The sequence below is a fragment of the Perca flavescens genome, chromosome 4, assembly GCF_004354835.1.
Source record: "Perca flavescens isolate YP-PL-M2 chromosome 4, PFLA_1.0, whole genome shotgun sequence".
NCBI classification, from domain to species: domain Eukaryota; kingdom Metazoa; phylum Chordata; class Actinopteri; order Perciformes; family Percidae; genus Perca; species Perca flavescens.
Window position 1 is genome coordinate 6,983,706 of NC_041334.1, and position 12,426 is coordinate 6,996,131.

At 48.2% G+C, this 12,426-nt stretch overlaps 1 long non-coding RNA gene across 1 annotated transcript; it reads left to right on the forward strand.

Moving 5' to 3' along the window:
• Positions 1 to 8,955: 8,955 nt before the first annotated feature.
• LOC114553536 (uncharacterized) lies at positions 8,956 to 9,846 on the forward strand. The gene is made up of 4 exons (XR_003692341.1): positions 8,956 to 9,102; positions 9,353 to 9,416; positions 9,543 to 9,639; positions 9,733 to 9,846. It is a non-coding gene; the product is annotated as an uncharacterized LOC114553536 (long non-coding RNA).
• The last annotated feature ends 2,580 nt before the right edge of the window (positions 9,847 to 12,426 follow it).

Here is a 12,426-nt window from a genome sequence, read left to right on the forward strand (position 1 = left end):
CTGCAGCGAGTTGTCTGATTATGTTCTCCCTTTAAAAGCAGTAGTGAGCCGGAACAAGGAAAAGAATGGCCGACTGTGAGAGCGGAGACGTGGACACTTTGTGGTGAGCTGGACAGCGCAAGTTTTGCCCTCGCGACCGAGAGCCTCGGGCCAAGTGGGAGCGAAGGAGCTCCAGACGGATTGTGGGACAATTTAGCTGATGCGATCCTTAAATAAAGCGCTGTGGCAAATATTCCTCCCTGTGTGTTTGTCGTTGTCTGTGAACAGAGGTCTACAGCAGTGGAACTGCTACAGTGGCGCCCAACGTGCCTCTGTTCGCGTGGGGAGGATGTCGGACCCGTCGCAGGCTGGGTTGCCGCAGCAGCCGGTGGTTGTGCTGGGGCAGCTGATTGCTCAAGTGGCGGCGATGCAGCAGGAGCAGACCCGGCTCTCGCAGCGGCGCTGGGAGACGGTGCGCGACGCGCTGGACGGGCAGGCCCGGTTCCTGGCTCACATGGCTTCCGGGGGTGCGGCTGGGCCGGCCCGGCCGGCGGCTGTGGGGGTGGCTCTGCAGCGGATGACGGTCGAGGAGGACTCGCAGGCGTTTCTTGACTCCTTCGAGGTGACGGCAGCGGCGTGCGGCTGGCCGGAGTCGGAGTGGGCGGTGCGTCTGTTGCCGCTGCTGGCGGGTGAGGCACAGGCGGCGGCGCTCGGCCTGCCGGCGGCCAGCCGGGGCAGCTTTTCGGTGGTGAGGAAGGCGGTTCTGGATCGGAAGGGGCGGTCGGAGGAGGACCATCGCCGCCAGTTCCGGTCCGCCCGCCTGGGCCCGACTGACCGGCCGTTTGCCTTCTCTCTACGGCTGAGGGATGCTGCGACCAGATGGCTGCGACCGGGACGCTCGCCGGGGGAATCGGCCCTATTGGAGAAGATCGTTCTGGAACAGTTGTTGGAGGGGCTGCCGAGTAGAGCGGCTGCCTGGGTGAGGTGCCATCGGCCGGCGGACGTCGCGGGGGCGGTGACGTTGGCGGAGGACTATCTGGCTGTCCATCCGACGCGGCAGGATGGGGGGATGCCGGTGTCGGAGGGGGCCCGCCCAGAACCTGCGCCACGCAAGCGGCTGCCGCCGCCGGGAGCCCTCGTCGCCGGGGAGTCTCGGCAGGCGCCTGCTCCCAGGAGAATCGCTCCGCCCCTGACTAGTTTTGTTTCTTCTCCCTCTGTTCAACAGGCTCCAGTCGCTGTTGGTGGTGCAGCCGACCCACAGGGGGCTCCTCAGACGCCGGGGCAGGGGTGCTGGAGGTGTGGGCAGTCCGGTCACTTTCGCCGGGAGTGCCCTCTGATGGAGGTTGGGCAGGTGGTCCGGGTTGCGGGCCCTCCGGCCCCCCTCCTCGACGCCGGAGGGTCGTACCGCGTTCCGGTAAGGATTCGAGGGGGTGTATATCAGGCGATGGTGGATTCAGGCTGCATGCAGTCCTTGATCCACCAGAACCTGGTTCGTCCCGGGGCTTTGGTAGGGGCATCATGGGTTGAGATAAGATGTGTGCATGGGGATGTTCACCGTTACCCTGTGGTGTCGCTTGATATTAGAACCGGGGGGAATAAATACAGAGTACGGGCCGCGGTTAGCTCCCGCCTGACGCACCCCCTTATTTTGGGCACAGATTGGCGGGGTTTTGATAAACTGATGGGGCAATGTGCAGGGGGGCGTGCACGGCCGGTGGGGGATGTGGACTATGAGGTGGTGCGCTCGGATATGGGGGGAGACACTCAGATTTACCATCTTAACCTCCTGAAAGCGTGGAGGGAGGCGGGCACTGTGTCGCTGGTGACGGTGGTAAAGGATAGAGATGAGCTGGGGCCGGAGGTCTCAAAATCGGCCAATCTAACCTCCCCCCTTTGTGACAGCCATCTCACCCCGTCCCAGCGCGCTGACCTGGCTGAACTGCAACAGCGTTTTGCTGATGTGTTCTCTCCCTTACCGGGGCGCACCAACCTGATACAACACCACATTGAGACGCAGCCGGGTGTGACGGTGCGTTTACGCCCCTATCGGTTGCCCGAGCATAAACGAAAAGTGGTTCAGGCAGAATTGAAGGCCATGCTGGAAATGGGAGTGATCGAAGAATCTGGCAGTGCCTGGTGCAGCCCCATTGTTCTGGTGACCAAGAAGGACGGGGGCATCAGGTTCTGCATAGATTATCGTAGAGTAAACGAGGTGTCCCGGTTTGATGCCTATCCCATGCCCCGGGTCGATGAGCTCCTGGATCGGTTAGGCACGGCTCAATATTTCACGACACTAGATCTGACTAAGGGCTACTGGCAGATCCCTTTATCTGCGGAGTCCAAGGCCAAGACAGCGTTCTCCACTCCGTACGGGTTGTACCAATTTGTGACGCTTCCGTTCGGCCTGTTCGGGGCTCCGGCGACGTTTCAGCGTCTGATGGACAGGGTGCTGCGGCCGCACACTGCATATGCTGCCGCCTATCTGGATGATGTGATCATCCACAGTGCAACGTGGGCGGAGCATGTGCGGCAGGTGGCCGCGGTCCTTGAGTCCCTCAGGCAGGCAGGGCTCACGGCCAACCCAGCGAAGTGTGCGGTTGGACGGAGGGAGGTACGGTATTTGGGGTACCACTTGGGCGGCGGACAGGTGCAGCCACAGGTAGACAAGACCGCGGCGATTGCAGCCTGCCCGCGGCCCAAGACCAAGAAACAGGTGAGGCGGTTTTTGGGGCTGGCTGGTTACTATAGGCGCTTCATACCTGACTTTGCTGTCTTGACCAGCCCCCTGACTGACCTCACCCGAAAGGGGGCCTCCGATCCGGTCCACTGGACGGGGCCCTGTCAACAGGCGTTCGAGAGGGTGAAGCAGACCCTCTGTGGGGGGCCGCTCCTCCACACCCCTGACTTTTCTCTCCCCTTTGTTCTACAGACAGATGCATCGGACAGAGGGGTGGGAGCTGTACTGACCCAGCAGGTGCGGGGCGTTGACCGCCCGATCCTCTACATTAGCCGCAAGCTGTCTGAGCGGGAGGCACGTTACAGCACGGTGGAGAAGGAGTGTCTGGCGATACGGTGGGCGGTTGAGGCCCTGCGTTACTACCTGCTGGGTCGCTCCTTCACCCTCTGTTCGGAACACGCCCCCCTCCAGTGGCTCCACCGTATGAAGAACACGAACGCCAGGATCACTCGGTGGTACCTGGCGTTGCAGCCGTTTAGATTTAAGGTGGTCCACAGACCGGGGTCGCGGATGGTTGTGGCCGACTTCCTTTCCCGCTCGCGGGGGGAGTAGGTCAGGCCGGCTGGCCCTGGCCTGTGGCTGGCGGTGGGGGTATGTGGTGGTGTGGAGGGGGTGTGGGGAGGAGGTGGTGGCTCAGGTGAGCAGGTAGGGAGGGACTGATTGCTACAGCTGCAGCGAGTTGTCTGATTATGTTCTCCCTTTAAAAGCAGTAGTGAGCCGGAACAAGGAAAAGAATGGCCGACTGTGAGAGCGGAGACGTGGACACTTTGTGGTGAGCTGGACAGCGCAAGTTTTGCCCTCGCGACCGAGAGCCTCGGGCCAAGTGGGAGCGAAGGAGCTCCAGACGGATTGTGGGACAATTTCGCTGATGCGATCCTTAAATAAAGCGCTGTGGCAAATATTCCTCCCTGTGTGTTTGTCGTTGTCTGTGAACAGAGGTCTACAGCAGTGGAACTGCTACACAGGGGTATCACACTTCTCAGCCTCCCTGGTAAAGTCTACTCCAAGGTGCTGGAAAGGAGGGTTCGGCCGATAGTCGAACCTCGGGTAGAGGAGGAACAATGTGGATTCCGTCCTGGTCGTGGAACAACGGACCAGCTCTTCACTCTCACAAGGATCCTGGAGGGAGCCTGGGAGTATGCCCAACCGGTCTACATGGGTTTTGTGGATTTGGAGAAGGCGTATGACCGGGTCCCCCGGAGATACTGTGGGAGGTGCTGCGGGAGTATGGGCTGAGGGGGTCTCTACTCAGGGCCATCCAATCTCTGTACGACCAAAGTGAGAGCTGTGTCCGGGTTCTCGGCAGTAAGTCGGACTCGTTTCAGGTGAGGGTTGGCATCCGCCAGGGCTGCGCTTTGTCACCAATCCTGTTTGTAATATTTATGGACAGGATATCGAGGCGTAGTCGGGGTGGGGAGGGGTTGCAGTTTGGTGGGCTGGGGATCTCATCGCTGCTCTTTGCAGATGATGTGGTCCTGATGGCATCATCAGCCTGTGACCTTCAGCACTCACTGGATCGGTTCACAACCGAGTGTGAAGCGGTTGGGATGAGGATCAGCACCTCTAAATCAGAGGCCATGGTTCTCAGCAGGAAACCGATGGAATGCCTTCTCCAGGTAGGGAATGAGTCCTTACCCCAAGTGAAGGAGTTCAAGTACCTTGGGGTTTTGTTCGCGAGTGAGGGACAATGGAGCGGGGAGATTGGTCGGAGAATCGGGCGCAGCGGGTGCGGTATTACATTCAATCTATCGCACCGTTGTGACGAAAAGAGAGCTGAGCCAGAAGGCCAAAGCTCTCGATCTACCGTCAGTTTTCGTTCCTACCCTCACCTATGGTCATGAAGGCTGGGTCATGACCGAAAGAATGAGATCCAGGGTACAAGCGGCCAAAATGGGTTTCCTCAGGAGGGTGGCTGGCGTCTCCCTTAGAGATAGGGTGAGAAGCTCAGTCATCCGTGAGGAGCTCGGAGAGCCGCTGCTCCTTTTTTAAGTCAAAAGGAGCCAGTTGAGGTGGTTTGGGCATCTGGTAAGGATGCCCCCTGGGCGCCTCCCTAGGGAGGTGTTCCAGGCACGTCCAGCTGGGAGGAGGCCCCGCGGAAGACCCAGGACTAGGTGGAGGGATTATATCTCCAACTTGGCCTGGGAACGCCTCGGGATCACCCAGTCGGAGCTGGTTAATGTTGCTCGGGAAAGGGAAGTTTGGGGGCCCCTGCTGAAGCTGCTCCCCCCGCGACCCGACACCGGATAAGCGGACGAAGATGGATGGATGTTGCAGCTGTGATAACTGTACCCCAACCACCTTAGACGCTACATTTACCAGCTTTGTTAGCTTACGCATATTGGTCATTGGAAGACCACTGTATCACACCACAATACAAAATGTCAAGACTCATTCAATAAAACACTGGTAGAACAAAGTCATCAGAGTCCTTCACACGCTGAATGATTTCATCTTCCTCAAGAAGAAAAGTCTCTGTTGAGCTATTTTCCAGGCAGCATCTGTGTTGCTCTCAAAAGATAATTTACTGTCAATGATTCCTAAATATTTATATTCATTTACTGTCTCAACATTTATGTTCTGGATAACAGTTTGTGAAACATTGTGCTGTGATCTACGGAAATCAATAATCATATCCTTTGTCTTAGAAACGTTGATAGACAGATAGAAGTTTTCACACCACGCAGTGAAATCATCAACTACAGGGCCATGCATCATTGTTCAAAAGGCTCACTATAACAGTGTCATCTGCAAATTTCACACAGTGCCTATTCTCATAGTGACTCCTACAGTCATTTGTGTATAAAATGAAAAGCAATGGTGAAAGAAACACAGCCCTGAGGAGAGCCTGTGGAAGTAAAGACTTTTTGAGGATAAGACACCATAAACCCTAACACACTGCGACCTATTTGACAGAAAATCCAGTATCCAGCCAATGAAGTTAGGGTTCAAGTTAAAAATAGAGTGAAGTTTCTCAGCCAACAAGTAAGGCTGAATAGTATTGAATGCTGAAGAGCAGTCGATAAAAAGGAGCCTTGCGTGAGTCTTTGAGGATTCCAGATGTTGATAAAGAAAATTTAACAATGTAAGTATTGCATCCTCAACACCTCTGCTAGCCCTGTAAGCAAACTGAAGAGGGTCTAACTGTTCTTCCACCTGCTTCAGTAACTCTTAACCAACTTCTCAAAAGTCTTCATCACCAATGAGGTGAGAGTTACAGGTCAAAAGTCATTTAAGACCTTGGGATTCTTACACTTAGCCACAGGAATGATTGTAGAATGTTTCCAAATCTTTGGCACTGTTTGCTTCTGGAGTGATTGAGTGAAAATCACTTTAAAGATCTCACTTAACTGACCAGCACAAGACTTAAGGACTCAAACGCTGATGTTGTCAGGGCCAGGACTTTTCCTAACCTTAGTTTGTTTAAATAATGTTTTGACCTTAGATACATCAATATCAAAATCAAAAACAGAGTGACCAAATCCTCACTCATGTGACTGATTTTCGCGCTAAAATCACTGTTAGAAAATCTCATATAAAAGCTATTTAATTCATTTGCTATCTGCTCATCAGACTCAAAACCACACACACAGTGCTAGTGCCTTTGTGTAGACCTGTCATTAGTTTCATGCCATTCCACACAGATCTGAGATCAGACTCACTGAATTTGGACTCAATTTTTCTTTTATTCTGAAGTTTAGCCTTTACTATTTCAACTATTGCTATACTATTTCAATATGTTTCAGTTCTTTAGATATTCAGGGCTTATTGTTGGGATCACACTGTCCACACAGAAAGAGATGTAACTGCATACTACATCAGTCAGTTCATCAATGCTGTTGGATGAGTCTTGAAAAACGGACCAGTCAGTACAGTCAAAACAGCCCTGCAGGGCCAAAGTGCTCTCCTCGTTCCACACCTGGACCACACATGCCTGCACTTTGTCTCTTGCAGCACAGGTCTGTATGTGAGGAGAAGATGCACCACGTTATGGTCAGAAAATCCTATAGGAGGACCTGCAATGGACTTATAGGCTCCCTTGATAGAGATATAGCAGAGATCCAGTATTCTGTTCCCCCGAGTGGGACAGGTGACGTACTGGGAAACTGCTCAGGGATTTTTTACGGTTGATATGATTAAAATCACCAAGAAAGAAGCACGGGGCATCGGGAGAGATTGATTGTAGTCTTTGAGCTACTGAAAAGATGACATCAGAAGCAGTTTTCTCCTGCTCTCCCTTGCTCGGTGTGTCAAATGTTTACCTATTCCTCTGCCTCCTTTAGTGATAAAGATACATGTAATAAATGTAGTTTATTCGCTGCTCTGGATGTGAGGCTTAGTGAGTTTGAGGTTCCCCACCATGGAATCAAAATCGTATGCTTCTGTAGCTAGCCAGCGCTCCGTAGCTAGTGTGGGCCAAAATACTGTAGCTTCTGTTAGCAGTCCCCTGGCAGGCCCCGAGCAGCCGGGCGAGTGGGTGACCGACCGAAGGAAGCGTAGTGCTAGCTCTAAACCAGGGAGTGCACATGGCGGCGGTCGCGCTAAACCGGAGCCTAACCACGGTGTCCCCCCGAATCAGATCGGTTAAATCAAAAGTAAACAAAACAGAAGCTATATCTAACAACCTTATTGGAATTAAATCTACCACTGCAATGATAGAACAGAATAGGAAAATGTGATGTGGACTATTAAAAATTATATTATATTATAATATTAAAAATGTGATCTCTGTCTTCTTAAGCAGTACTAGTAAATGATTTGATATCAAATAATCAAATTGATCTATTCTGTCTTATGGTCTAAATGAATCCACTCCTCCCAGTCATATTAGTACTCAAATTCCTTGAGGCTCTGGCCGAGGAGGGGGAGTTGCAGCCATTTTTGATTAAAGCCAGTTAATTAATCCTAAACCTAAACTAAATTATAACTGATTTGAAAGCCTTGTTCTTAATCTTCTACATCCAACATGGAAAACATTACAGCCAATTATATTTGTTCTTGTTGTTTACCAAGCTCCAGGTCTGTATTCTGAATTTTTATCTGAATTCTCTGAGTTTTTATCATGTGTAGTCCTTAAATCAGACAAAGTACTTATTGTAGGTGATTTTAATATCCATGTGGATGTTGACAATAGCCTTAGTATTGCTTTCAACTTACTACTAGAGTCTATTGGTTTCAATCAGAGTGTGCATAAGGCCGCTCACTGTCACTGCATGAAAAGTGGGATTTTCGTCAGTATGCGGCACTGTAGATTGTCGTGGAACTTCAGGTTCACGGCTGTACACGGCAATTTACAGGCAACACCGAAAACTGCAGTGAATTGTCGGAAATTGACGTGGGCCTTGCTTGGCAGTTGTCCCCCCATGACCCCCCCCCCCTCTAATTCTAGGGGAGGCTTTAACATGTAAATGAAAACGCTGCGAGCTATACAAATGCAAATCAGGGTACTTCATTTTAAGAAACTTCATTTTAAGAAAATCTCTTAAAATAGTTCAGACTCAGTATAGCCTAATTGTAGACTCTTCAATTTTAGCTTGAATTGATTTATTTAATTAAAGTATGCTAGATTAATTACTGTGTATGTCATTAGTAATGACTAATGTTATGCAAAAAAGATACACAAAATAATTTATTTCAACAATTAGTTTTAATCAGGCTTTGCCACAACGGTAAAATGTAGCTCAACCACTGTGCACAGTGGCATGACTACAGCGACCTTTCTTTGGTCTTGCTCATCCAACATTGTCTGGTGGAATGGAGACAGAGGCACCACTGTACAGTTGTTTTAAGAACTGTCTTTCTGCTGACACCAAAACACTGTGCTTCACATAAAGCATATCAGCTGTGTCATTGCATGACAAGGTCCCAACCATTTGTCTTCTTAAAATACTGGCAAATTCAGCACCATATTCACATGTCCATGGCATATGAAGCTGTTGGTTCTGCTGAAATGGCCTAATAATCCAGACTTCAATTGTCCTATTGTTATTAAGCTTTCCCAGTAATCCATTAAATCTTACTGTAATTCATCTCCACACCAGTGTGTGCGCTGTTCGCGCCCTGCTGGTTAATCAGCTCCTCTTTGTTTCTCTATCACTCTGCCCTGCCCCCAACCTACATCCATGCCCCCAACCTGCCCCCAACTCCCGCCGTCACTGCTTCCATTTAAAAAATAGTGGCGGGACTCGGGAGATGAGTCCGAAAGTTAGAGCAAAAGCTTCCGAAATATGGGAATATTTCAGGCCAACTGGTAAAAGAGTTGTCTGTACACTCTGTCAACTTCACTTGGAAACACAGGAGTTGTTCAAGACGTTTGGAGCGTTTTTTTTCTCTCCTCCATATCACCTCCGGGGCTCCAAAGATGCGCTCACAGAAAAGAAAAAGACAACGTAAGTATATGATTATTAATGAAACGGCGAGCTAGTCTGTACTGTTTATTAACTCTTGATCGTACAATGACTGCCTTTGGATGTTAAACAGGCTACTTAGACTTGGCAGTAATGTTTTAAACCTGCAAGTTTAAATGCGAACAGCACAGAGCTGTGTACCTGGCTGCTTTGAGCGCCATTCATCATTGAGGCAGAGCTGAGCGGGTGAGTTGCTTTATAAAAGTGTATTTTTTGATCTCGTAATTTACAGAAAGCAGTCGCCGTCTTCACAACTCAGAGACAAACTGTAGCAGGCGCTACGAACCGGAGCAAGGGTAAGATTTAAAGAATATGCTTTCATTGAATGAATTGCATTAATTCTTCTGTATAAGGACATAGATACGTTAATAGATACCGATCTTAACCGTACTTTTTTTTTTTTTTTTTTTTTTTTTTTACAGACTAACCTCGCCTCATAACGAGGCTGTGACCTATATTTGCTCGGAGCTACGTCTGCAACTCCAGATTTACATGATGCTGATAATGACGCCATTGTGTGTAAGTATTTTTTACTTTTTCATCTTTCCTTGTTAAATTTTACTGTGACTTATGTTTTTTTATTCATACCACTCTCATTTAATTGTTTTCCAGTTGTCTGTAAGACATATTACGAGACAGCACGCAGGAGCTTCAGGTAGAAACAACCAGATGTGGCATCGCGGGCAGAAGCTGTGAAGAGTTCAGCTCGGAGTCGGTCGAGAAGAAAAGAGGGTAAGATTAGATCCGTTTTCGGTCAATATGAATATTTTACAGGTGCATTCATAGATGTGTTGTGTCCATAAGCAGTGCATTGCGCAGTACTGATTTTCTTTATTGATTGATTTTACAGCTGCTGGAAACGAGACAGAGTGGGCTGGCTGCGGGTGAGGTGAGCATTTGGAAGTGCGCCACATACAGGACAACGCACCACAGACGTCTGCAAAATGGACCGATTTCAGACAGAATGTTGCCGGTTACCTACAGTTCCGAGGCGGCCGCGGGTTAGATGTGGACGGTGCTGCTTCTCGTGAGCGTGGGATATTTGTTGTGTGTGCTGTGTGTGTCTCCTATGCTTTGTACTTAGTTTTTTTCTGATTGTGTTTGTGTTTTGTGTCAATTAAGCTCTATCTTTGAATAAACAGCACGTTCCTGGCAAATCATTTTAATTAGGATAATCATGACATGAATATACAACATAGCATATATGAAATAAATATATATAATACACAAATATATAAATATATATATATATATATAAAATTGTATTATTATAATAATGATGGCCCAGGTTGACCAATAGCCTAACCCATGACAGACCTGTCAACCAATCACGAGAGATTTTTCTTGTTTAAAAGTAGTGTTTTCATCCAATCCTGAGTGAGGAAGTTCCAGCCAGGCCAGATGTTCTCTGGCCAGGTGCCTATTCATATTCTAATTAGATCCATTAACACATCCGCAGGGGCTCTCCACATACGTCATGGTTCGTTTCCGACAATATGTGGCACAGACGAACGTGACGTTCGCAGCCTGTAAATTGTCGATAACTGCCGAAAATTAGGGGGATTTCCAGGCGTTTACAGGCATTTACGGGGACGGAAATTGCAGTGTGTTTTAACCACACCCTTGACCTTGTGCTGGTATATGGCATCGAAATTGAATCCTTTATTATCAGACCATTCGTTAATAACTTTCAAATTCCTACAACCCAACTATACGAAATAAGATAAAAGTTCTACACTAGATGCCTATCTGACAGTGCTATAGCTACATTTAAAGGTTCCATGACATGGTGCTCTTTGGATGCTTTTATATACACCTTAGTGGTCCCCTAATACTGTATCTGAAGTCTCTTTCCCGAAATTTAGCCTTGGTGCAGAATTACAGCCACTAGAGCCAGTCCCACAATGAGCTTTCCTTAGTATGTATGTGCCATTTCTGTGTCTGTAGCTATTGAGGAGGAGAGAAGGGGGGGGCAAAGTGGAGTGTGGGGGTGTGGCCTTGACCAACTGCCACTTTGCTCGTTTGAAAGCCATGATGTCTCTCTCTCATGGGTGGGCCAAATTCTCTGGGCGGGCAAAGCAAAGAAAGGGGAGGTAACCTTGCTCCCTATGACCTCTTAAGGAGCAAGATTCCATATCGGTCCATCTGAGCTTTCATTTTCTCAAAAGGCAGAGCAGGATACCCAGGGCTCGGTTTACACCTATGCAGTGCTTAATTTGTAAAGTGGAAGGTCCCGGAGCGCAGAGGGGGGGTGGATCCGGCGACTCAAAACGGAGGTTGGAGTTAACTGAACAAAAAAAATGAAACTGCCTACATAGCTTCTCTGACTAAAAAAACCTAAACAACACTGTGTGTACATCAGGGCAATGTTTATTTTTTATTTTAGAACATGCACTGCATCGGTGCGAAATGTAAAAAAAAAAAATAATACAATTCAACAATCGTTTTCACAAGCAGCAATTATCCATTGGACTATTAAATTAACCAAAAAACCCACGTGGTCTCCACATTTTTGATAGGCAGAAACGTTTTTTGCTTGTTTGGAATCCAACTGGCCAGCGTATTTGAAAAGGTTAAGCAAACTTTGTTGTCTTTTTGACATTTCCCCGAGTGAAATGAGGCTATAACCGCAATCTCAACCAGCACAAGCGCTTGTGTCACTTGAAGTGCAGCGCCGCGCTGTTGAAGTGTCTCATCTCCCTCCGTCTTACCCTGAAAAAAAAAACTCAAAACGCATTGAAAATCCAAACACAAGATTTTAGTGGAACTTCAATGGGGAATAAAGATTAACAAGACAGATAACAACATTAAACACTACACAAACAGTAATTTATTTTTTTCATTTAGGCAATTATTTTTTCATGGTGACACAGGAGGTGCCGGATCCAATAAAAAAGGTTCCGGATCCAACGTCGGAGGTGCCGGAACATGTTCCGGTGTGTTCCGGCTCAAATTATAATTAACTATAACAGATGACTCTTATGTTAACTTTAATCCCTCCCAAATTGATAATTTTGTAGACAGTGCTACGGCCTCGCTATGGACGACTTTAGAATCAGTTGCTCCCCTCAAAAAGAATCCAAATCAAAATGGGTTTTATTGCCAAGTACGTTTTTTAACACATACAAGGACTTTGTTTTGGTGTTGTTGGTAAACATCACACATTCTCTAAATGGAATATTAAACAATATAAGTATATGTATAAACAATATAAGTATATGTACACATTATGTATTAAATTAAATTAAAAATAAAGATAGAAATAAAAAAATAAATAAAAAGCAAAGAGCATTACAGCAGAGAGAG